The sequence below is a fragment of the Palaemon carinicauda genome, chromosome 13, assembly GCF_036898095.1.
Source record: "Palaemon carinicauda isolate YSFRI2023 chromosome 13, ASM3689809v2, whole genome shotgun sequence".
Classification (NCBI taxonomy): domain Eukaryota; kingdom Metazoa; phylum Arthropoda; class Malacostraca; order Decapoda; family Palaemonidae; genus Palaemon; species Palaemon carinicauda.
The window spans coordinates 16,865,633-16,888,274 of record NC_090737.1 but is presented as its reverse complement, the minus strand read 5'-3'; the positions used below and the strand labels follow the sequence as shown (position 1 = coordinate 16,888,274).

At 47.2% G+C, this 22,642-nt stretch overlaps 1 long non-coding RNA gene across 3 annotated transcripts in view; it reads left to right on the top strand.

The window, feature by feature from the left end:
• The window catches only part of LOC137652189 (uncharacterized), a 53,784-nt gene that overhangs the window by 5,450 nt on the left and 25,692 nt on the right, over nucleotides 1-22,642 (top strand). For 2 of the 3 annotated variants that reach the window (XR_011046217.1, XR_011046215.1), the window contains exons 2-4: nucleotides 430-576; nucleotides 18,669-18,832; nucleotides 19,321-19,419. This is a non-coding gene — a long non-coding RNA (uncharacterized lncRNA). The remainder of the gene's footprint in view (nucleotides 1-429; nucleotides 577-18,668; nucleotides 18,833-19,320; nucleotides 19,420-22,642) is intronic. The other variant, XR_011046216.1, reaches the window with a different exon arrangement.

Here is a 22,642-nt window from a genome sequence, read left to right as displayed (position 1 = left end):
TTTTATCTGGTATAGCACCAATCTGTTATGGACTTCTGTTAAATACCCAATTGTAGTTTCTATTTAGTTTTCAAAGAATTCTAGAAATTTGATAGCCAATATTTGGTCAATACTCGTCCAGGAGTATTTTTTTTTAATTTAAATTTTTCATAACATCATTATGTTGATGATAGAACTTATTTCTCTTGCTGCTTACTGGGTTCTTTCCTATAAGATTGTTTTTTATAGGTAATTATATTAGTGCTTTTCGGTTTTGTATTCCATCCGGGCATTTTGTTTTTAAGACTACTTTACACCACATATTTTTTCCTCTAGAGTCTAAAGTCTCTCTCTAGCAAAGACAAGTTAGTCTTTTCTCCTTATCTAAATATTTAAAGTATTTGTAATGAAGTTTGAGAAGTAATTAATGTAGATTTATTTTATTTTCAGGCATGGCATTTCTACAATGTCTTGACAGAACCTTTCAGGAGCAATCAATGTACAGCAATGTGCGATTGTTGGTTCGATTAAGGTCATTTCAATACATCTATGAAGTTGGCTCAATACAACTCAAGTTGAAGTTGCTTCTAAAAATCAGTTAAGTCATTTAAGATACTTTGTTAGGCAGAATTAAACTTTATTTTTGACCATTGCAATACTGTAGTCTACTTTAGTTAATGTTAAATTCTGATGCAGCATTTAAGCCAGTAAACCCGACCTCGGTTGAATGTTCTCTAGCAAAGAAATATTTATAAAGCAGCATTTGTAATATCTGCAATTTTGCAAAACAACATGATTTATGAGTACTGTATACTGGATCACCTTTGACTAAGGACTGTGACTATTTTAATCTTTTTCTTCAAATCTAAAACTTAATCATAGATGATAAGTACCTTCAATTCCATCCAAAATAACTAATGTACTAGTAAAAACTACTTGGTTATGTAATGTTTTCTTGTTTCAGTAACTTTGTATTAGCAAAATGAATCTGCAGACTAATTAAACTGTTGATTTTGTTAGTTTAATTTTATTGCAAGTATGTTTCAGGAAAAAATTTTAATTTGCTCTAGTTTTTAAGGATTAAATGTCTATTAATAATAATAATAATAATAATAATCTTTATTTCAGCAAAAGCCATATACAGAGTTACAATAAGGGTACAGTGGTCTTACACTTTTTGACATCAGTAAAAAAAGATGAGATATGCAATAATATCAGTGATATATTATAAACACCAATTAGCAGGTTGACCACAGAGTTCTAAGGTCTGGGTAACAAAGTCACAATAGAATTAATGCTTAACAATGATGCTAACATACATATCAGCAAACAAAAAGAGGGAGAAAGAAAAAAAAATTGAGATGACAATGATAAATATGTTGGAACAGAAATTGCTTGAATAATGAAAGAACACTGTGGAGGAAAAAAAAATCTAGTCACTGAGCAGGTGGTGTGAAGGAAATACAGGACATCCACACAACAAAAATGTAACATAATAAAACACGTTATCATAACAATACTGGGAATCATACCAAAGTTATTTAGTGATGAAGATTTGGCATAGCCACACTATCAAATATTAGTGAATACAATTCATTGTACTGATGCTTCCGTATTCCAGGTTTCCCACATTTTGGATTTTATTCTCTTTTATTCTTTCGTTTTTTATAGAGACCACTGATTTCTTAGCTCTCCAGTTGTCTGCTATTTTCCTCAAGTTATCAACATATATATATATATATATATATATATATATATATATATATATATATATATATATATATATATATATATATATATGTATGTATGTATGTATGTGTATATATATATATATATATATATATATATATATATATATATATATATATATATATATATATATATATAAATATAAATATAAATATAAATAAAAAGACAAAGACACAGACACAGACACAGACACAGACGACGACAGACGCAGACGACGACAGACACAGACGACGACAGACGCAGACGACGACAAAGACGCAGACGACGACAAAGACGCAGACGACGACAAAGACGCAGACGACGACAAAGACGCAGACGACGACAAAGACAAAGACGACGACAAAGACGACGACAAAGACAAAGACGACGACGACAAAGACGACGACGACAAAGACGACGACGACAAAGACGACGACGACAAAGACGACGACGACGACGACAAAGACGACGACGACGCAAAGACAAAGACGACGACGACGCAAAGACAAAGACAAAGACAAAGACAAAGACAAAGACAAAGACGACACAAAGACGACGACGACACAAAGACAAAGACAAAGACAAAGACCACGACACAAAGACAAAGACAAAGACAAAGACCACGACACAAAGACAAAGACGACTCAAAGACAAAGACGACTCAAAGACAAAGACGACTCAAAGACAAAGACGACACAAAGACAAAGACGACACAAAGACAAAGACGACGACGACGACGACACAAAGACAAAGACGACGACGACGACGACACAAAGACAAAGACGACGACGACGACGACACAAAGACGACGACGACGACGACACAAAGACAAAGACGACGACGACGACGACACAAAGACGACGACGACGACGACACAAAGACAAAGACGACGACGACACAAAGACAAAGACAAAGACAAAGACGACGACGACGACACAAAGACAAAGACGACGACGACGACACAAAGACAAAGACAAAGACGACACAAAGACAAAGACAAAGACGACACAAAGACGACACAAAGACAAAGACGACACAAAGACAAAGACGACACAAAGACAAAGACGACACAAAGACAAAGACGACACAAAGACAAAGACGACACAAAGACAAAGACAACGACGACGACGACGACACAAAGACGACGACGACGACGACACAAAGACAAAGACGACGACGACGACGACACAAAGACGACGACGACGACGACACAAAGACAAAGACGACGACGACACAAAGACAAAGACGACGACGACGACACAAAGACAAAGACGACGACGACGACACAAAGACAAAGACAAAGACGACACAAAGACAAAGACAAAGACGACACAAAGACGACACAAAGACAAAGACGACACAAAGACAAAGACGACACAAAGACAAAGACGACACAAAGACAAAGACGACACAAAGACAAAGACGACACAAAGACAAAGACAAAGACAAAGACGACGACACAAAGACAAAGACGACGACGACGACACAAAGACAAAGACGACGACGACACAAAGACAAAGACGACACAAAGACAAAGACGACACAAAGACAAAGACAAAGACGACGACGACACAAAGACAAAGACGACGACACAAAGACAAAGACGACGACGACGACGACACAAAGACAAAGACGACGACGACACAAAGACAAAGACGACGACGACACAAAGACAAAGACGACGACGACGACGACACAAAGACAAAGACGACGACGACGACACAAAGACAAAGACGACGACGACGACGACACAAAGACAAAGACGACGACGACGACACAAAGACAAAGACAAAGACGACACAAAGACAAAGACGACACAAAGACAAAGACGACACAAAGACAAAGACGACACAAAGACAAAGACGACACAAAGACAAAGACGACACAAAGACAAAGACGACACAAAGACAAAGACGACACAAAGACAAAGACAAAGACGACACAAAGACAAAGACGACGACGACGACACAAAGACAAAGACGACGACGACGACACAAAGACAAAGACGACGACGACGACGACGACACAAAGACAAAGACGACGACGACGACACAAAGACAAAGACGACGACGACGACACAAAGACAAAGACGACGACGACGACACAAAGACAAAGACGACGACGACGACACAAAGACGACGACGACACAAAGACGACGACGACACAAAGACGAAGACGACACAAAGACAAAGACGACGACGACACAAAGACGACGACGACACAAAGACGACGACGACACAAAGACGACGACGACGACGACACAAAGACGACGACGACGACACAAAGACGACGACGACACAAAGACGACGACGACGACACAAAGACGACGACGACACAAAGACGACGACGACGACGACGACACAAAGACGACGACGACGACACAAAGACGACGACGACGACACAAAGACGACGACGACGACACAAAGACGACGACGACGACACAAAGACGACGACACAAAGACGACGACGACGACGACACAAAGACGACGACGACGACACAAAGACGACGACGACGACGACGACACAAAGACGACGACGACGACGACGACACAAAGACGACGACGACACAAAGACGACGACGACACAAAGACGACGACGACGACGACACAAAGACGACGACGACGACGACACAAAGACGACGACGACACAAAGACGACGACGACACAAAGACGACGACGACACAAAGACGACGACGACACAAAGACAAAGACGACACAAAGACAAAGACGACGACGACACAAAGACGACGACGACACAAAGACGACGACGACACAAAGACGACGACGACGACGACACAAAGACGACGACACAAAGACAAAGACGACGACGACACAAAGACGACGACGACACAAAGACGACGACGACGACGACACAAAGACGACGACGACGACGACACAAAGACGACGACGACGACGACACAAAGACGACGACGACGACGACACAAAGACGACGACGACACAAAGACGACGACGACACAAAGACGACGACGACACAAAGACGACGACGACACAAAGACGACGACGACACAAAGACGACGACGACACAAAGACGACGACGACGACGACACAAAGACGACGACGACGACGACACAAAGACGACGACGACGACGACACAAAGACGATGACGACGACGACGACACAAAGACGACGACGACGACGACGACACAAAGACGACGACGACGACGACACAAAGACGACGACGACACAAAGACGACGACACAAAGACAAAGACGACGACGACACAAAGACAAAGACGACAGACAAAGACAAAGACAAAGACAAATCTTTATTTCAGCAAAAGCCATATACAGAGTTACAATAAGGGTACAATGATCTTACACTTTTGACATCGGTAATAGTGAAAAAAAATAAAAAAAAAGATGAGATATGCAATAATATCAGTGATATATTATAAACATCAATTAGCAGGTTGACCACAGAGTTCTAAGGTCTGGATAACAAACTCACAATAGAATTAACGCTTAACAATGATGATAACATACATATCAGCAAACAAAAAGAGAGGGAGAAAGCAAAAAAAGAAAGAAAAAAAATGTAGATGACAATGATAAATATGTTGGAACAGAAATTGCTTGAATAATGAAAGAACACTGGGGAGAGAAAAAAAAAAATCTCGTCACTGAGCAGGTGTGAAGGAAATACAGGACATCCAGACAACAAAGATGTAACATAATAAAACACGTTATCATAACATTACTGGGTATCACACCAAAGATATTTAGTGATGAAGATTTGGCATATCCACACTATCAAATATTAGTGAATACAATTCATTGTACTGACGCCTCCGTATTCCAGGTTTCCCACATTTTGGATTTTATTCTCGCTGCACTTGCAAGCACATTTTGAATTAGGGGATTTTCACTAGATCGTAGGCGGGAGGCGAGACTTCCTATAGAGCGACGAATGATGGGTTTTAGGTTATCCAGTCTATTTTCAACAATCATCGCTGAAGCTGAATGGTGCCTCGGGGTATTGGTGAGGCGCCTTAGGATATCATTGTGAATGACTGTGATACGACTCATCGATTCTCGCGTATAGTTTGCCCATAGCGAGCAGCCGTATACGTTATAGCAGTAGGTTTGAAATAGGAGTTTTTTGATATCTTGGCGGCAGAAGGCAAATCTTCTCGTTACCATGTTCCCTAGACAACACAATTTACGTCGCCTGTTTTCAATGTCAGATGTGTCCTTTAAATCTTTCGTAATGATGTGACCTAGGTAAGGAAAATCATTGACAAATGCTAGCTGATGGTTTTGAAGGTAAATATGTGGATCTTCTACAAAACGGAGCGATCTAGGAAGGACAGACATGCACTGTCTTCGATTCGTTATAGATTATGTCATGTTCATTAGCGTATGCGTTGCAGGTGTCGATTAGACGTTGTAGGCCTTGGGCAGAGGGGGAGATGAGGACCATATTGTCAGCGTAGCAAAGGTTATTTATGGTAAAGCCATTCCGTACAACCAATGGGAAGTGAATTCCGTCTGATATTTAAATCTTCTGTGTAAACATTAAATAAATATGGTGAGAGGATGCCTCCTTGCCTGAGACCGTTAGATGAGCCGAATTGCTGGGATAGGACATTGCCCCATTTGACACAGAACTGTTGTGTTGTGAACCAACGGTATAATATACCGATGAGATATACAGTGAACCCTCGCTACTTCGCGGTTCGACCATTGCGGATTCACCACTTCGCGGATTTTTTTTCATAACCCATATATATATATATACATATTGGTAATAACGAAATCAACATACTGTACTGAATAATCAATATAATCGATGCAAAAACTAATCTATACACAGATGTGTACAGTAAATGCGTTTGTTTCTTCATTATGATCAGAGAAACGTAAACAAAACATTGGTTGCCATTTTTTATCGTGCTTTTTGGCGTGTTTAGGAAACGCATGATATAAAATCGCCTTTAATATTTGTGCCTGTTTTAGTTTAGGGTACTGTAGTAAATGCATTAAGTGTTCAGTACATTAAAGGGTAGTTTGTTAACAGTACTACGTACAAGGGAAGGTTTTAAAAGTCTGAATATACATGTTAAATAAATAGGTAAATATGGTGTCACTACTTCGCGGATTTTCACTTATCGCGGCCGGGTCTGGAACCTATCTACCGCGATAAACGAGGGTTCACTGTAGTGGAATTCCCCTTTAGCGTAGTTTCAAAAAGAGTTTCAGATAGTTTACTCTGTCAAATGCCTTCTGCACATCTACAAAACATAAGTAGACAGGGGAGGCCGAGGATATATAGAAATTCAATAACTCCTTTAAAATATATATACAGGTGTCAGTCGAGTGGTTAGTCTTGAAACCAAATTGATTGTCTGCGGTGTGGAGAAATGGTGCAAGGCGACGGAACAGAAGAGATTCAAATATTTTCGATGAAATTGTTGTAATGGCGATGGGGCGGTAGTTTCCTGGGTCACTGGCATCCTTCAGTTTGTTTTTTATGAGAGGTATTAAGTGGACAAGTAGCAGGGTTTCGGGGAGATATTGGTGTAATATACAGGCATTAAATAGTGCAGAGAATAGGATATAAATTATAGGGTGGCAGAATTTGAAAGCCTCAGCAGGAAGGCCATCGCAGCCAGGTGCCTTGTTACCAGGTAATTTCTTGATAGCCTCGCACACGTCACTCGGGGAGATACGGTCACTATAATGAAAATCCATATTGACATTGATGAGAGTATCCACTTCATTTCGGGTATCTTGGTCATTTATACAATTTAGGATGGTACTAAAGTGATCCCCCACATTCTTGCGATGGATTCTTCGCCAACTGCATCCCCTACTCTTTGGGATAGTTTGTTTGACTTTGGGTTTAGTGAATTGATATCTTTCCAAAGATGGGGGAAGTCATGATTGGTCAATTTTCTGGACAATGCATCAGCTCGTAGCTGATTTTCGTTGCTACGACATTGACGAAGAGCAAGTTTGAACTGGGCTCTCGCTTGTCTCATCTGTAGAGCAAAGGGACCTTCTCTCTGGCTACCATCGTTCCTCCAAAGAAGGAACATTTCTCGAGAGTGTGCATAGAGGTCTTTAACTAAGTCATTCCAACCAGGTACTGTATGTTTCGATGGTTACCTCTAGAGAGTCTAAACGTGTCTCTTCCCGAGCTCCTTAAGGCATTTATTATATTTACGTAGAATTCCTTTAGTTTTGTTTTATGCTGTTCGTTGCGGCAATTAGGATTATTGCAGAGCAGGGCTTTGGCAGGTTGAGTTATCAAGCGGAGATTACTTTCAGATAAGCGTTTGAATGCAGTAGATTTTTGGAGGTTGGAGAAATCCCATGAGATGGATGGTAGCCTCTTCCTTTGGATGGGTACCACCGGGAGGGAGGGTGTGTGAAATGTGATCTGTATGGGTATGTGATCGAATGCAGACGAAAGGTCGTATCGTATAATACATTCAGTGATAGAGGTATGCAGGTGGTCAGTGGTAATACAATGATCAAGCCAGGATGTGATGGGCATATTATTTCTGTTTTGTATGTACGTAAAGGACGAAGGAGGCAGGATGGCAACATCGCTAATTTGAAGAGATTGTTGAGAACAGAGACGCTGTAATTCATTATAGAAAAGTCTAGATGGGTGCGCATTAAAGTCTCCTATTATGCACACATGGTCAGCGGTGGTATCATTAATAATACCTTGGACTTCTAGTAATATACAATACTGATCAAAGTTTGACTGGCACTCCCAGGGGAAGTATGCATTAATCACTAATATGGTTTTACCTTCGATCGTTACTTGCAGGCCGAGAAGTCTGTCAGTTTGATACGTCACTGGTTTCACGCACTTATCCAGAGATCTATGCCATAGAAATGAGAGACCTCCTTTCGGACGACCTTGAATGATGTAGTCGTGAGTAACCATCGACAAGACAGAGAAACTATTATAATCAGCATGAACCGAATCACTGATAGCCAGGTCATGGGGGAGGAGTAAGGTTTCTTGCAGTGCAATAATGTCACGGAAATCATTGCAGAACTCATTAAGGACAGGTAGATTCTGCTTGATCCCGTATATGTTCCAAGACAAAATACTTAATGACTCCATGAATTTCGTCGACCTTTGGAGATAAGAGCAGAAATCTCAGGGGGTGTGGGGGGTGCTGGGGCGTTGGCGGGGGAGGCTGATTGTCGTAGGTGACTTTGGGGGACTAAGGTTGCTGGGGGAGGGCGATCTCTTTTATGATCATAAAAGGACACATGTTCCTGGGCCAAAGTTTTCGCCTACCAGGAGCTCTCGATGATGGAATAAACAGGAAACCCTGTATGCAACTTGACCTACTGTCTTACACTTGAGGCTATGAAGAATGAGGGGGTCTGATCCTGTTATATACCTAACCCGGAGCCTGATGGCTTCTTCAGTCACTGAGGAATACAGGTTGTGGACAACGACATGGCATCTCTTTGGGCGGTGGTGAGGGGCGATATTCCCGGATGAATGCTAGTTGACCTGTTTGCGGTTGCGGTCAGGTCGGAACTTTGTCTTTCGCCGGGAGGTCTGCCATCCCTCGTCATCGTCTTGGGCATTTGACATTAGCGCCCTGGCATATGAGTCAGTCGCAGGGGGGGAGGGGGGAGAGGTAGGAGTGGATGGTACTTCTCTTGAGTCTCTTCTGTCTAACGATAGGGAGGGGGAGGTGGTGGTATCCAAAACTGGTGTTTGCTTCGTAACGATCCTTGGCCCTGTAACAGGCAGGCTAGAGCGGGTGTTTTGTGGGTCCGAAGTGGGCGTGGGGTCAGATGAGGGTTGTTCAGGTGGCAGTTGGGGTTGGTCCGTGGGGTCATTCAACTTATTACATTTTCCTTTCAACTCTCCAATTTAATTTGTTATTTCATTGATTTTTAGCCCCATTGAAGCGAATGCATCATTGATTTGCAGGGCCATTGCATCACTGATTTGCTGCTTCATTGCAGCGATGGCATCATTGATTTGCTGCCCTACAGCATCACTGATTTGCTGCCTCATTGCAGCGATTGCATCAGGGATTGCACGGAGATCTTCACAGGTATTTAACAGTGAAATTGACAATTCCAAAGCTTTTACTGCAGTGTTATGTACAGTCACTATATTGAGGTCAGCTGGCTGGGCCGGAGGTAGGGTGTATGGGTTATCCGCGCAAATGGTAACATTTGTTGTGGTTTTGAGCCATGTTGACATGAGTGATTTTCTTCTGAGAAGTCAGGCTCTTTGCATTTCGATCATTCCGAATGCCGTCGGGCATATAGTCTTTGCACGAGACATATGCAATTGTGATATCTTCTTCCGTGAAAAGATTTCTCACGACATCTGTGATGGACTCCAGATCGCTGTTGTTAGAACGAGAATTGATAAAATAAACACAATTGTTCTGTATGTGAGGGGTGGAGGGACGACAGGCACTATCGACACTCGGGGTCATTTTTTCTATGTCAACCTTGTGGTTAGGCTGAGCGAAGAGCAAACCGTTACTCCTCTCTTTTTAATTTTCTTTTGTTCCGTAACCGAAATACAAACCACGCTATTTACAAAGGGTTTACTTTTAGCGCAGCTGAAATGACGAGCCAATAGTTTTTAACGAGGGTTAATTACCCCCGCGCTAGTTAGCGGGGGGTGGGGAAGGGTAGCTTGCTACCCCTCCCCCCTCCACACACCGGTGACTTGCTTCACTTCACTTTTGGCTCGGCGGTGATCAGACGTGTCTGCTCATCGCCTTCGTGACAGCCTTTAATTTTCTGCTTTTTCTTTTCAGCGTGTGTGTTGGTTGGAAGTTGACCTTCAGTTATTTTCTTTACTATGCGTACATGCCCTGGAGTTGCCGGCCGTCCTTGTGGGACTTTCATGTCGGACATTAATACGGATCCCACACCCTCTGCCCTCAATGTCGGGGCCGACGGTGTGACCAGGATAACATGTGCCGTGAGTGCAGGGAGTGGTCTGCCTCCCAGTGGGAGAGGTTTGGCCGTCGGCGTAAGAAGTAGTCCAAGAGAGACCGTTCTCCTCCGGGGTTAGCCTTGAAGGAGGAAGGTTCTCGGGACTCTTCTTCCGCCGCCCAAACCTCCTCCGAAGCTCCCCCTCGGCCGCCTCCTAAGGAGAGTCGTCCGAGTGGGAGCGCAGGCCCTTGTTCTGTTTCCCTACCTTCGGTGGGGGGAGAGGGCGTTGCCTCCCATAGCGAGGCGGTTCCCCCTCCTCCTCCGGGGGAGGTTATTGATAATGCCTTATCCAGTGATGATCTTTTACAGATTTGGTCGTCCCTGGGGCTTAAGGGCTTGCCCTCCAGGGTCGCTCTTATTGACCTTGTCTCGTTGGGGGCCGCTGTTAAGCAGTCGCCGGTGGTAGCAGAGGTAGACCCTCTGAATATTGTCGATGTCGTGGTGACAGAGGCCTCCGACGTGGCTGGGCCTTCCGCCGCAGGTGCTGTTGCTGGTGATGGTGCTCAAGGCTCTCCTCCTCCTTCCGTACATCCTTCGAAGGGGGAAGCGAGTCCTTCGGTCTCGACTGCTGCTCAGCTTCCTTCTGAGGGAAGTGTTTTGACGGAGACTCTCCTTCGGAGGACCGATGGTCCCGACGATCTCCCCCGAGGCCGCCTCCGCCGTAAGGCTCACCGCCCTCTACGCCACAAGGGCCTCCCTTCCCCTTACAGGGGGACTAAGAGACGCCTTTTTGGGTCTTCGTTCTCCGGGGGGGACTCTCCTCGTCAGCTTCAACCTACTGCTCCGCCCTCCTTGAACCTCTCTGCAGACCGCTCACCATCTCCTGCCGGATCTTCGCCTTCTGGAGAACTCGTTACCCGACGGGCAACGGTCCCTTCGGGGCTAAGGGATTCTTTCCTTACGCGAGCAGTGCTAGCGCACCAGCGATCTCTTGCTCGTCGACGATCTCCTGCTCGCCGACGCTCACCTGCTCGTCGGCTCTCTCCTGATGTTCGCCCCCCTCGCCAGCGCTCTCCTGCTCGTCAGCTCTCTTCCGAGCGTCGGCGCTCATTTGAGGACCATCGCCCTGCGGTCTCTGACCACCCTTTAGTTCCTGCTGAACTCCCTGCTCACCATCTGCCTGGTCCTGTGGCTACGCAACATCGTGCTGCGCGTGTATCAGAAACACATGTTCGCCAACGCGCCAGCGATCTTCCCGTTCCTGCTCGTGAACGCGCCGCACCACCTGTCCTCTCACGGGACACGCGTCGACCTTCTGCTCGCCAGCGATCACCTACGCGCCAGCGATTACCTCCTCGCCAGCGTTCACCTGCTTGCCAGCGCGCACAGGCGATCTTAGTATCGCCTATTAAACAGCGACAACTAGCGCGCCGACGTTCGCCAACGCTCCTGAAGGAACATGGTTCGCCAGCTTCTAGCTCGCCATCGTGCGATCGCCCGCCTGCACATGCTGCTCGTTATCGCTCGCCATTGCACGATCCCCCTCCTGCACATGCTACTCGCCATCGCACGACCCTGCACGATCGCCCGCTTACGCATGCTGCTCCTCATCGCACAACCCTGAACGATCGCCCTCCTGCGGATGCTGATCACCATCGCACCCCATCACGCGATCATTCACCTGCGCATGCTGCTCGCCATCGCTTGCCCCTGCACGATCGCCCGCTTACGCATGCTGCTCCTCATCGCACAACCCTGAACGATCGCCCTCCTGCGGATGCTGATCACCATCGCACCCTATCACGCGATCATTCACCTGCGCATGCTGCTCGCCATCGCTTACCATTACGCGGTCATTCACCTGCGCATGCTGCTCACCATCGCACAACAGTGCGTCGACATACCACATCGCGCCATCGCCAACTTGAGCGACTGCACTCACCAGCTCGTCATCGATCGCCTGTGGATCTACATCGCCAGCGATCTTCCTCACCTACGCGGCAGCACGATCCCTCGCCGTCGCGCCAACGCTTGCGTTCGTCTCCTCGGACACGTGTTCATTTACCTGCCCACCCTCGCGCCCACTCGCCTGTGCGCCCGCGCGACCGCTCGCCTGCGCGCCTGCGCGCCCGCGCGACCGCTCGCCTGCGCGCCCGCGCGACCGCTCGCCTGCGCGACCGCGCGACCGCTCGCCCGCGCGCCCGCGCGATCATCCACCTGCTCGCCCGCGCTCCCGCGCGACCATCGTTCGCGCCGAATTCCACTGCCGGTGGTAGCAGCAGGGACGCGTGCTCCTAGACGGCACTCGGGATCACCTCCATCCAAGCACAGGTTGGTAGTGCAGGACGAAGACAGGTCAGTACAGCATTCTTCCCCACCTTCTTTTCAGGCAGGTACCGCCGTGTCCACTCCAAAGGATCGCCCGATCCCTTTCTCTTTAGCGAGGATTTCGGACTCTGTGTCCTTGGAGCAGCAGACTTGGTTTGGTCCGCTGGCACGGGCATTAGTGAGGGTTATGAAACCAGCACTCGCCGGCCAGGGTAACAAACCAGCGGCTGTCTCTCCTACGCTGAAGAGAAAGAGAGGAGTGGACTTCGTGGTGACTTCCCCTAGGGCGAAGTTGGTTCCCAAGAGGTCGGTCTCGAAGGTCCCTTCTCCTGCACGAGTACTCTCTCCTTCTCCCGTGGACGAGGCCTTTCCGTCCTCAGGTGAGTCCAGTGGGGCGGTAGTCTTCCCCTCGGCACCAGGGGGGGAGACTTCGCTTCAGGCAGGAGAATCGTCTCGTGAGGAAGGGGCCCCTCGAACCTCGTTGTTGGGATCCTGTATCCCTCCCAGGAGGGAACCCAAGGATTCCAAGACCGTCCCTAAATCCTCTGCAAGGATTCGTCAGGAACCCACGACTACCCAGGGGAATGTCCACGTATCACCCCAGGAAGAGATTCCTGGGGCAGGAGACTTAGCTGCCAGCCCGCAGGGAGGAAAACAGCAAGAGTCCGAACATGCCTTCTGGCAGGTCCTAAGCCTGATAAGGACACTTAACAGACTTACGGATCCAGTCATCGCCCCCCGTGAAGGCAAAGACACGATTCTGGATGAAGTGTTTGACGTTCGGAAGGCCCCTAAGACCAGTGCAGCTCTGCCCTGGTCTCGGGGGCTGAAGAGTGCCAGAGCTAGGGCCAACGCTCAGCTCGCACTTCTTGCCTCCTCCAGTCGTTCCACTGCCGGGAACAAGCTTATCCCCCCTCCTCGCCTTCAGCAGAGGAGGTATTTCGAGATCCTGGGTGAGCACAACCTCGCTCTTCCTCTCCATCACTCTGTGGAGGAGCTGGCGAAGGGAGTTCCCCTGGAGAAACTCTCTGCCCGGCAGGTGTCGTTCTCGGCGGCAGAGATCCTTAACCACGAGAAGGTCGCTAAGTGTGCCATGCAGGCCACTTCGTGGCTGGACTTCTGGCTAGGATCTCTGGGCATCCTATTGCGATCGGAGGACTTGTCCAAGGAGACCAATAGGAAGGCCCTAGAGACCTTCTTGCTCTCGGGCACCCGCTCCATCGAGTTTTTGGCGCACCAGGTTACCACCCTGTGGGCCAACTCGGTGTTGAGGCGTCGCGATGCTGTGTCCGAGAGATTCCATCCGAAGGTCCCCGCCGTAGATGTGTGTAGGCTCCGACATGCTTCCCTTCTGGGGGAGAGCCTGTTTGAGCCTCAAGACCTGGAGCGAACGGCTGAGAGGTGGAGGAAATCCAGCACGGACTCCCTCCTCCACAGGGCCCTTACAACTCGGCCCTATAAGCCTCCAGCCCCGCCACAACAGCAGCAACAGTCTCGTAAGGCTCCCAAACAGGCACCGGCAGCTAAGAAAGTGGTGTCTAAGCCCCAGCCCTTTCCAGCCAAGGTCAAGAGGGGCGGTAAGTCCTCCAGGGGAGGCAAGACTCCTAGGGGTGGCGGCCGCGGCCGCAAGCCCTAGGGGTGGCAGTCCCCCTGCGTGTCCACCTGGGGGGGGATGCCTTCAGCGCTGCGTCCGCAGGTGGCAGCAACACGGGGCCGATGCTTGGACGGTCTCAGTGATCGGCCAAGGTTATCGCGTCCCGTTCACGTCATCTCAACCTCCCCTGACAGCGAATCCAGTGTCGTTGAGCTCCTATGCCATGGGATCGGCAAAGGGGCTGGCCCTTCAGGCCGAAGTCGAGACCATGTTCGTGAAGGGTGCTCTCCAGGAGGTCGTGGACGGCTCCCCAGGCTTCTTCAGTCGACTCTTTCTTGTAAAGAAGGCTACTGGAGGCTGGAGACCCATCATCGATCTCTCAGCTCTGAACAGGTTTGTCAAACAAACCCGGTTCAGCATGGAGACAGCAGACACGGTCAGACTTGCGGTGAGACCACAAGACTTCATGTGTACACTGGATCTAAAGGACGCGTACTTCCAGATCCCAATCCATCCGTGTTCCAGGAAGTACCTGAGATTCTGCCTAGACAACAAGATCTACCAGTTCAAGGTGCTGTGTTTCGGTCTCTCCACAGCTCCTCAGGTGTTCACCAGAGTGTTCACCCTGATTTTATCTTGGGCGCACAGGAACGGCATTCGTCTCCTTCGTTACGTAGACGATTGGCTGATCCTAGCAGACTCGGAGTCGACCCTTCTTCGGCACAGAGACAGGCTTCTGGATCTTTGCCAGGATCTGGGTATCGTGGTAAACCTCAAGAAGTCCTCTCTGCAGCCGTCCCAACGACTGGTTTATCTAGGCATGCTAATAGACACCAATCTCCACAAAGCCTTTCCATCAGACGACCGGATAGCAAGGCTGAGGAGGGTGGCGGAACCTTTCCTCAGGCGAAAAGAACTCCCCGCCCAATCGTGGTTGCGTCTCTTAGGCCACATATCCTCCCTGGCCCGTCTGGTTCCAAACAGCCGCCTCAGGATGAGATCCCTTCAATGGCGGCTCAAGTCCCGGTGGAATCAAGGATCCGATTCCCCGGACATTCTGATCCCAATGGGGTCTCTGGAACAGACGGACTTGCGGTGGTGGCTGGCCGACGAGAACCTGCGGAAGGGAGTGAGTCTTCTCGTCCTCCCCCCGGAATTGACTCTGTTTTCGGACGCGTCAAAAGAAGGGTGGGGGGCGCACGTTCTGAACCAGAGGGCCTCAGGCCTTTGGTCAGAATCAGAAAAGTGCCTACACATCAACCTGCTAGAATTGAAGGCCGTCTTTCTGGCTCTTCAGCAGTTCCAACGGTCCCTGGCGGGTCACTCCGTGGTGGTGATGAGCGACAACACCACGGTAGTGGCTTATATCAACAAGCAGGGAGGAACTTTTTCGCAACAGCTATCCCATCTTGCAGTAGAGACTCTGGGGTGGACCGAAACCCACTCGATAACACTATCAGCTCGCTTCATTCCTGGCAAGAGGAATGTGCTCGCCGACAGTCTGAGCAGGGCTTCGCAGATAGTGAGTACCGAGTGGTCTTTTGATCCTCAGATAGCCAACAAAGTCCTGACTTTGTGGGGTTCCCCGACAGTGGACTTGTTCGCGACAGCCTTGAACTTCAAGCTGCCTCTGTACTTCTCACCAGTCCCGGACCCCAATGCACTCTGGCAAGATGCTTTCCAGCAACGGTGGGACAACATCGACGTGTACGCCTTCCCACCATTCTGTCTGATGAGAAGGGTGCTCAACAGGACCAGACTATCGGTCAACTGTTCCATGACTCTAGTAGCTCCGCTATGGCATCACGCGGAATGGTTTCCGGACCTTCTGCAACTCCTGACGGAACTCCCAAGGGAGCTTCCTCCACGACACGAGCTTCTCAGACAACCCCACTCCGGTGTCCCTCACAGGGCCGTAGCCTCGCTTCGGCTTCACGCCTGGAGACTATCCAGCGTCTCCTCGCGGAGAGAGGCTTTTTGCAACAGGTTGCGGAGAGAATGTCTCGGCACCTGCGAAGGTCCTCTGAGGGAGTCTACCAAGCGAAGTGGAGAGTCTTTTGTGGTTGGTGTCGTGGAAGGGGTATCTCTCCACTCGATGCCACTATTCCAGCAATAGCGGACTTCCTCGTTTATCTGCGAGAAGAAATGCGCCTTTCTGTCTCGGCAGTGAAAGGCTATCGCTCAGCCTTAAGCTTGGCCTTCAGATTGAAGGGCGTGGATATTTCTTCGTTGCTAGAACTCTCTTTACTCATACGTAGCTATGAGCTTACCTGCCCCCAGTCAGAAGCGAGACCCCCTCCTTGGAACGTGGTTCGAGTCCTCAGGTCTCTCAAGAGACCTCCCTTCGAGCCATTACGCCAGGCCTCCGATCGCCACCTGTCTTGGAAGACGGCTTTCCTACTCGCCTTGGCCTCGGCCAAGCGAGTTAGTGAACTTCATGGTCTCTCGTACGACATCGCCCATTCAAGGGGATGGGGGGAGGTAACGTTCAGGTTCGTCCCTGAGTTTGTGGCCAAGACTCAGAATCCTGGAGTACCGGATCCTCGGTTCGACTCTTTCAGGATCGCGAGTCTCCGTTCTGTAACAAACGACCCAGACCAGCTGCTACTATGCCCAGTGAGGTGTCTGAGGTACTACTTGAAGAGAACGGCTGCAGTCCGTCCTCATGTGCGAGCTTTGTTTGTGAGCACAGGCAGGACAAAGAGGAGGGTCACCAGGAACACCATCTCAGCTTGGATTCGAAGGGTTATCCACCATGCCCTGAATCCTGACCCTCCTCCGTCACGTCGCCCTCGGGCCCACGATGTCAGGGGTATTGCTACATCCCTGGCCTTCAAGAGAAACTTCTCTGTGACGCAGGTACTTCAAGCTGGGGTCTGGAAGCGTCAAACGACCTTCACAGCCCACTACCTGCAAGACGTGACCCACAGGAGCCTCGATACGTTCTCTATCGGCCCTGTGGTGGCTGCACAACAGCTGGTCTAACCTCAGGCTCCTTTTTGGACAAGTAGCAGTAGGTTGAGGGCGTTGTTACCCGGTCTTAGTCTGCGTGAATGAAAGAGTATGTCTGACCCTTTCTTCATTCTCCCCTCTCTTGGGAAGCAGCATCCTGGTCCTCGCATAGCTGACCTCGACCTCTGCAGGTAACCCATGCTTCTTTGTGCTCCTAGTATTAAGCTTAATACTGTTGCGTCTCCCATACCCTGACGAGGTGGTATGGGGAACGTCCTATCCTAGAATTCCTATCTGAAGGTCTCAAGGTCAACTTCATAGGACGAGTCACACTCTCCTCCTCACACTGCTTATGTAGGCCACTCGTTCCTAGCGATGCTAGGAACCTGTGAGGTACAGGGGCTCCCTCTCTCTAGTGCTGCTCACTGAGGGATCGAGCCCCCGGGCAAGCCGAAGTCAGTAAGGCTGGGGACTTTCCACCCTTCCTAAGGGGTAAGTCACCCTTTGTAAATAGCATGGTTTGTATTTCGGTTACGGAACAAATGACAAATTCGAAGATAATTTGTATTTTTCCTAACCATACAAACCTTAGCTATTTACACATATGTGCCCGCCATCCCTGACCCCCAAGTCAAGTCCTACCTCTAAGTGAAGTGAAGTGAAGCAAGTCACCGGTGTGTGGAGGGGGGAGGGGTAGCAAGCTACCCTTCCCCACCCCCCGCTAACTAGCGCGGGGGTAATTAACCCTCGTTAAAAACTATTGGCTCGTCATTTCAGCTGCGCTAAAAGTAAACCCTTTGTAAATAGCTAAGGTTTGTATGGTTAGGAAAAATACAAATTATCTTCGAATTTGTCATATATTCACTGTTTGAACCAAAGCAGCCAATGGCACTGAGGGGGGAAGAAATTTTGGGCACTGATTGGATTAGAGGGAAATTTTCAATTATAACAAGAAGCACAGGATTGCAAGTGATAAAGAACATTTCACTAGGCAGAGCAGCACTTCATGCACATACACACACATTTTTAACGGGAAAGCACGTAAATGACCATAGTTATTCCAGTAAGTGTCCGGAGCGCCTCTGAACACGTCCACCTCACACGTCCTCATACCAACCTAATGTTTATTTCTATAGTGTAAATAAAATAGTTTTCTTTAATAAAAATCTTATCAATTTTTAGGAAGAGAACGATTAGTCTTAAATCGTTGCTAGGAAATAACTTGGGTTGTATCGAATCTTATATATATTGAAATGACTTGCAAGAGATTTGCTGTCACACAAGACAACCAACAGACTGGAGCAAAGATACACACGGATGGTGCATTCTAGATACAAATTATCCAGGTGAAGTTTTATGAATATTTATTTTTTTTTATCTTGAAAACTATAGATTAATATTTTCCTGCTAAATTTGTTTATGGTTCATCAATGAAATCATACATGAATTATGACAGCACTTAAGGTTTCATATAATGTTCACACAGAATTATGACCACTTAAGGTTTCATATACAGCTCGCACATACAAATAGTAACTTCAAAATAGGTAAATGAAGTTTATGAAATACTGTACAGAATCTATTAAAAATAGTGCCAGTATATTTTTTTTTTTTATATAAAATAAGAGAAAACATTCGAAGTTCTTTCTTGCCAGTATATTTTTTTTTTATATAAAATAAGAGAAAACATTCGAAGTTCTTTCTAGGTTGTATATGCCATCTAGATATAAAAAAGATATATCAAAAGGCCAATATTCAAGGTAAATTATGTAATGAAAACACGATAAAAAAAAATCCGGTTGCTGGAAATAATTAATACTGAACTTATGTCTAGATGTGGATATACCTAGATGTGTATGGCAGTCAACAAGAAACCAGTGAACAAGACAATTGAACGCTTTTTGATGTCACTCGACCCACCATAAAAGATTAGGTAAGTCAGACACATAAATTTGTTCAAGTTTTTTAAAACTTTTAAATCATATTTGGTTTGCTGGTCATAGTTTGTTCAGAGGGATATTATGAATTAAACAATGCAATTGTTGATTCAGAAATTACTTATTTACAATGCATGTGAAAATCAGTTAATTGAGATTTTCTGGACCAAAATCTGGGAATCTTTAATTTCGTCAAGTCAAAATTCATTTGCTGCACGTTCACGGAAACTTGAAAATTGGATGTAGAATGTTGAGGTATTGTAATAGGCTTATATTGTCACTATTAAATCTTTGGTATACTTTGATCAGAAGTATTAAAACTGTTGACCAAATAATGTCTCTCTCTCTCTCTCTCTCTCTCTCTCTCTCTCTCTCTCTCTCTCTCTCTCTCTCTCTCTCTCTCTCTCTCTCTCTCTCTCTCGCAGGAATTGCAATTCATTATTGAAATATCTTTAGAATATAAAACTCCAAAATTGAGATCAAAATCTGCAATTAAATGATAATAAATTGACCATCAATCACAAGGTTCAAGTTTTCTACGCCATGATGTTGTATTCGTGAAAGAATTCTCATTTTTGTGTTGAAATCTAGTGAGATTATCAGCATTTAAATAGTGTTATAGGTTGAACTATTTGTTAAAGACCAGTTCAGATTTGCCCAATATTGTACTGTACTAATGATTTTTAAATATAAAACTTACCCGCTGGTTACATAAGAATGGCTAAAGTCCCTAGACACCTGGCAGAAAACTCAAAATCTCGCGGCTATCGCAGATATGCCAGGTGTACACTAGCGCCCTCGCGGTTTTCAGGTAGAACTATACCAAACCCTTCAGATCTTCTCTGCCGCCATTTCTGGCTGGAACTATTGGAAATTCTCTTGAATCTTACTCTGTTTTGGACGGTTATTTGGTGATGTACTCAGTTTTCTTAGTTTAGGCTTTCGCATAATTGATTTCCTTTTCATTTATTCTTGAAATCTTTTTGTTTTGGGGTCAATTTATGTAATCTAACTTTAGTTTGTTTTTGGTTTCCCTCTTACCAATTCAATATGGCCAACCCCTCTCCTGTAATTCGGGAGTATGTTAAAGGTTGTTGTACTAGACTTCTTAAGGCTTCTGTGGACCCTCATAGTATTTGTAATAAATGTAGGGGAAAGTCTTGTTCTTTTGGGGATCGGTGTGATGAATGCATTTAGTTAACCGATAGTGAGTGGGTAACTTATGAACATTACATTAAAAGATTAGAGAGGGACAGGGTTAGGCGCAGTTCATCTCATTCTGTTGATTTGTCCTTACCTAATGTCATTGATCCTATTCCTTCCCCTGTAGTGGTAGATCAACAACCGAAGGAACCTTCTATGAAGGATATGTAAACCGCGATTCAGGCTCTCTGTGAGAGGAGTCGAATCTTTAGCTGCGGACAAAAATCAGATCTTGTCCGAGATCAATGTGCTGAAAAGTTGTCGCGTGGGCGACCAATCAAATGTGAAAAGTGCTTCAAATGTGTTTAGTGTTGTGGTGGGTGCGTCTGCACGATCCTGTCGTTCACCCAGCCTACGACCTCTTTCAAGCTCCCGAACCCATGGGAGAAGTAATGTCGGATGGCAAAAGGGAACGAGAGGCTTCATCAATCGTGCAGACGTCCCCTCGAGCGTTCCTGCTGTCGTAACACAGGTCGCTCACCCTCATCATAGAAAAGATGAGGTTGGTGCGTTATCACCTTCCTCGGATGAAGGTTCATTTAGCAAGACCTGGCGTCACGCTTCCAGACCGCTTAAAAGGAAGTCTCACGCGGTCGTTCAGCGACAAGAATCGCCTTCGCGTCGACCAGGCTGTAGTACCTGGGATACGCCTGAGCGTTTTCATTCTCCTGATGGTTGCACACCTGCGAAACGCTCTGCCAGAGGTCCTGTTGTAGATGTCGATGTGATAGTCTGATTCAGAACTGATGCCTGTTTCTGATGTGACAGTTCATGCACCGCCGCTTCCGTCAGACTGGCTTTCGTCGCCCGAAAGTGGGAAGTGATTTGATAGCGATGTAGAAGGTGATTTCCCCATTAGAAAAGGAGTCTAATGTATCGTTTAGCAGCGATCCTAAATGGTCTATGCTTTTGGGTATGAAACGGCAGCTCTCGTCGTTGATGCGGTCTTATCAACCTGCGGTTAGCAGTGCGGTTGGGCGTCAGTCTTTGGACCCGTTGTCGCACAGGCGGCCTGTTGTCTCTGGCGCTGACGGGTTATCGCAGAGGCGATCTCCCAATCGCAGTGTTCAACGGCAGGACGAGTTGGATGAGTCACATCAGGGAGCTGTTGCTAAACAAAAATCGACCTCTGAACGTTTTTCTTCCAAAAGAGTTGACGTTCATCTAGGACAGGATGGTAACGAACGCGATGCAGAACGGCAGCGGCGGCAAGTGGACGCAACGCGTCACCGTGACGGCTCTCGGCAGTCTACTCATGATGCAACGGAGCGTCAGCATCAACAGCAAGCGGACGCTAGGCGTCCACGCGACGGCTCACTTCAGTCGACTCATGACGGCATAGAGCGTCAGTGTCGGCGTCAACAGCAAGCGGACGCTAGGCGTCCACGCGACGGCTCACGTCAGTTGACCCTTGACGCCGAGCGTCAGTCCATTCGTGGCGTCACACATCAGTCAAGCTCGACCACTCCACATCAGTTGGATGCTGTTTCCCAAGCTGAATGGGATTTTAAACGGAAAACTATTGATCGCCTGAGTTCTCATTTCGGCACTGACTCTTCGGTTCAGGCTGCAGCAACAGCTGCACTGCCAGAAGAACCAGAGGAGGTATCTGACCTGAACGAACTGTTGGAAGCTATTTCGGAAGAGGAAGAAGAGAAACATCCTCAACATTCAGTGGATCTCAAAAAATTTGTTGATTTTCACGGGACTCTTTCCAGACCACTTTACTCCTGTGGCTCCATGTTCTCCCCCATCGGAATTTTCCTTGAGGAATGCTACTAAAGTGCCTCTATTTACTAAGATGGTGCTCTCACGCTCTTCTAAAACAGCCTTGAAACTGATGGGAACTTGGATTGAATCAAAGAGGACTTGGCAAAACGGGCTTTGCCTTTCCACCCGCAAGATTGGCTTCCAAATCCAGCATTTGGTATGAGACAGGGGAAGTTCTGGGTTTGGGAGCTCCTGCCTCTGCCCAGGGAGATTTCTCGAGCCTTGTGGACTCCTCGTCGTCGTCTG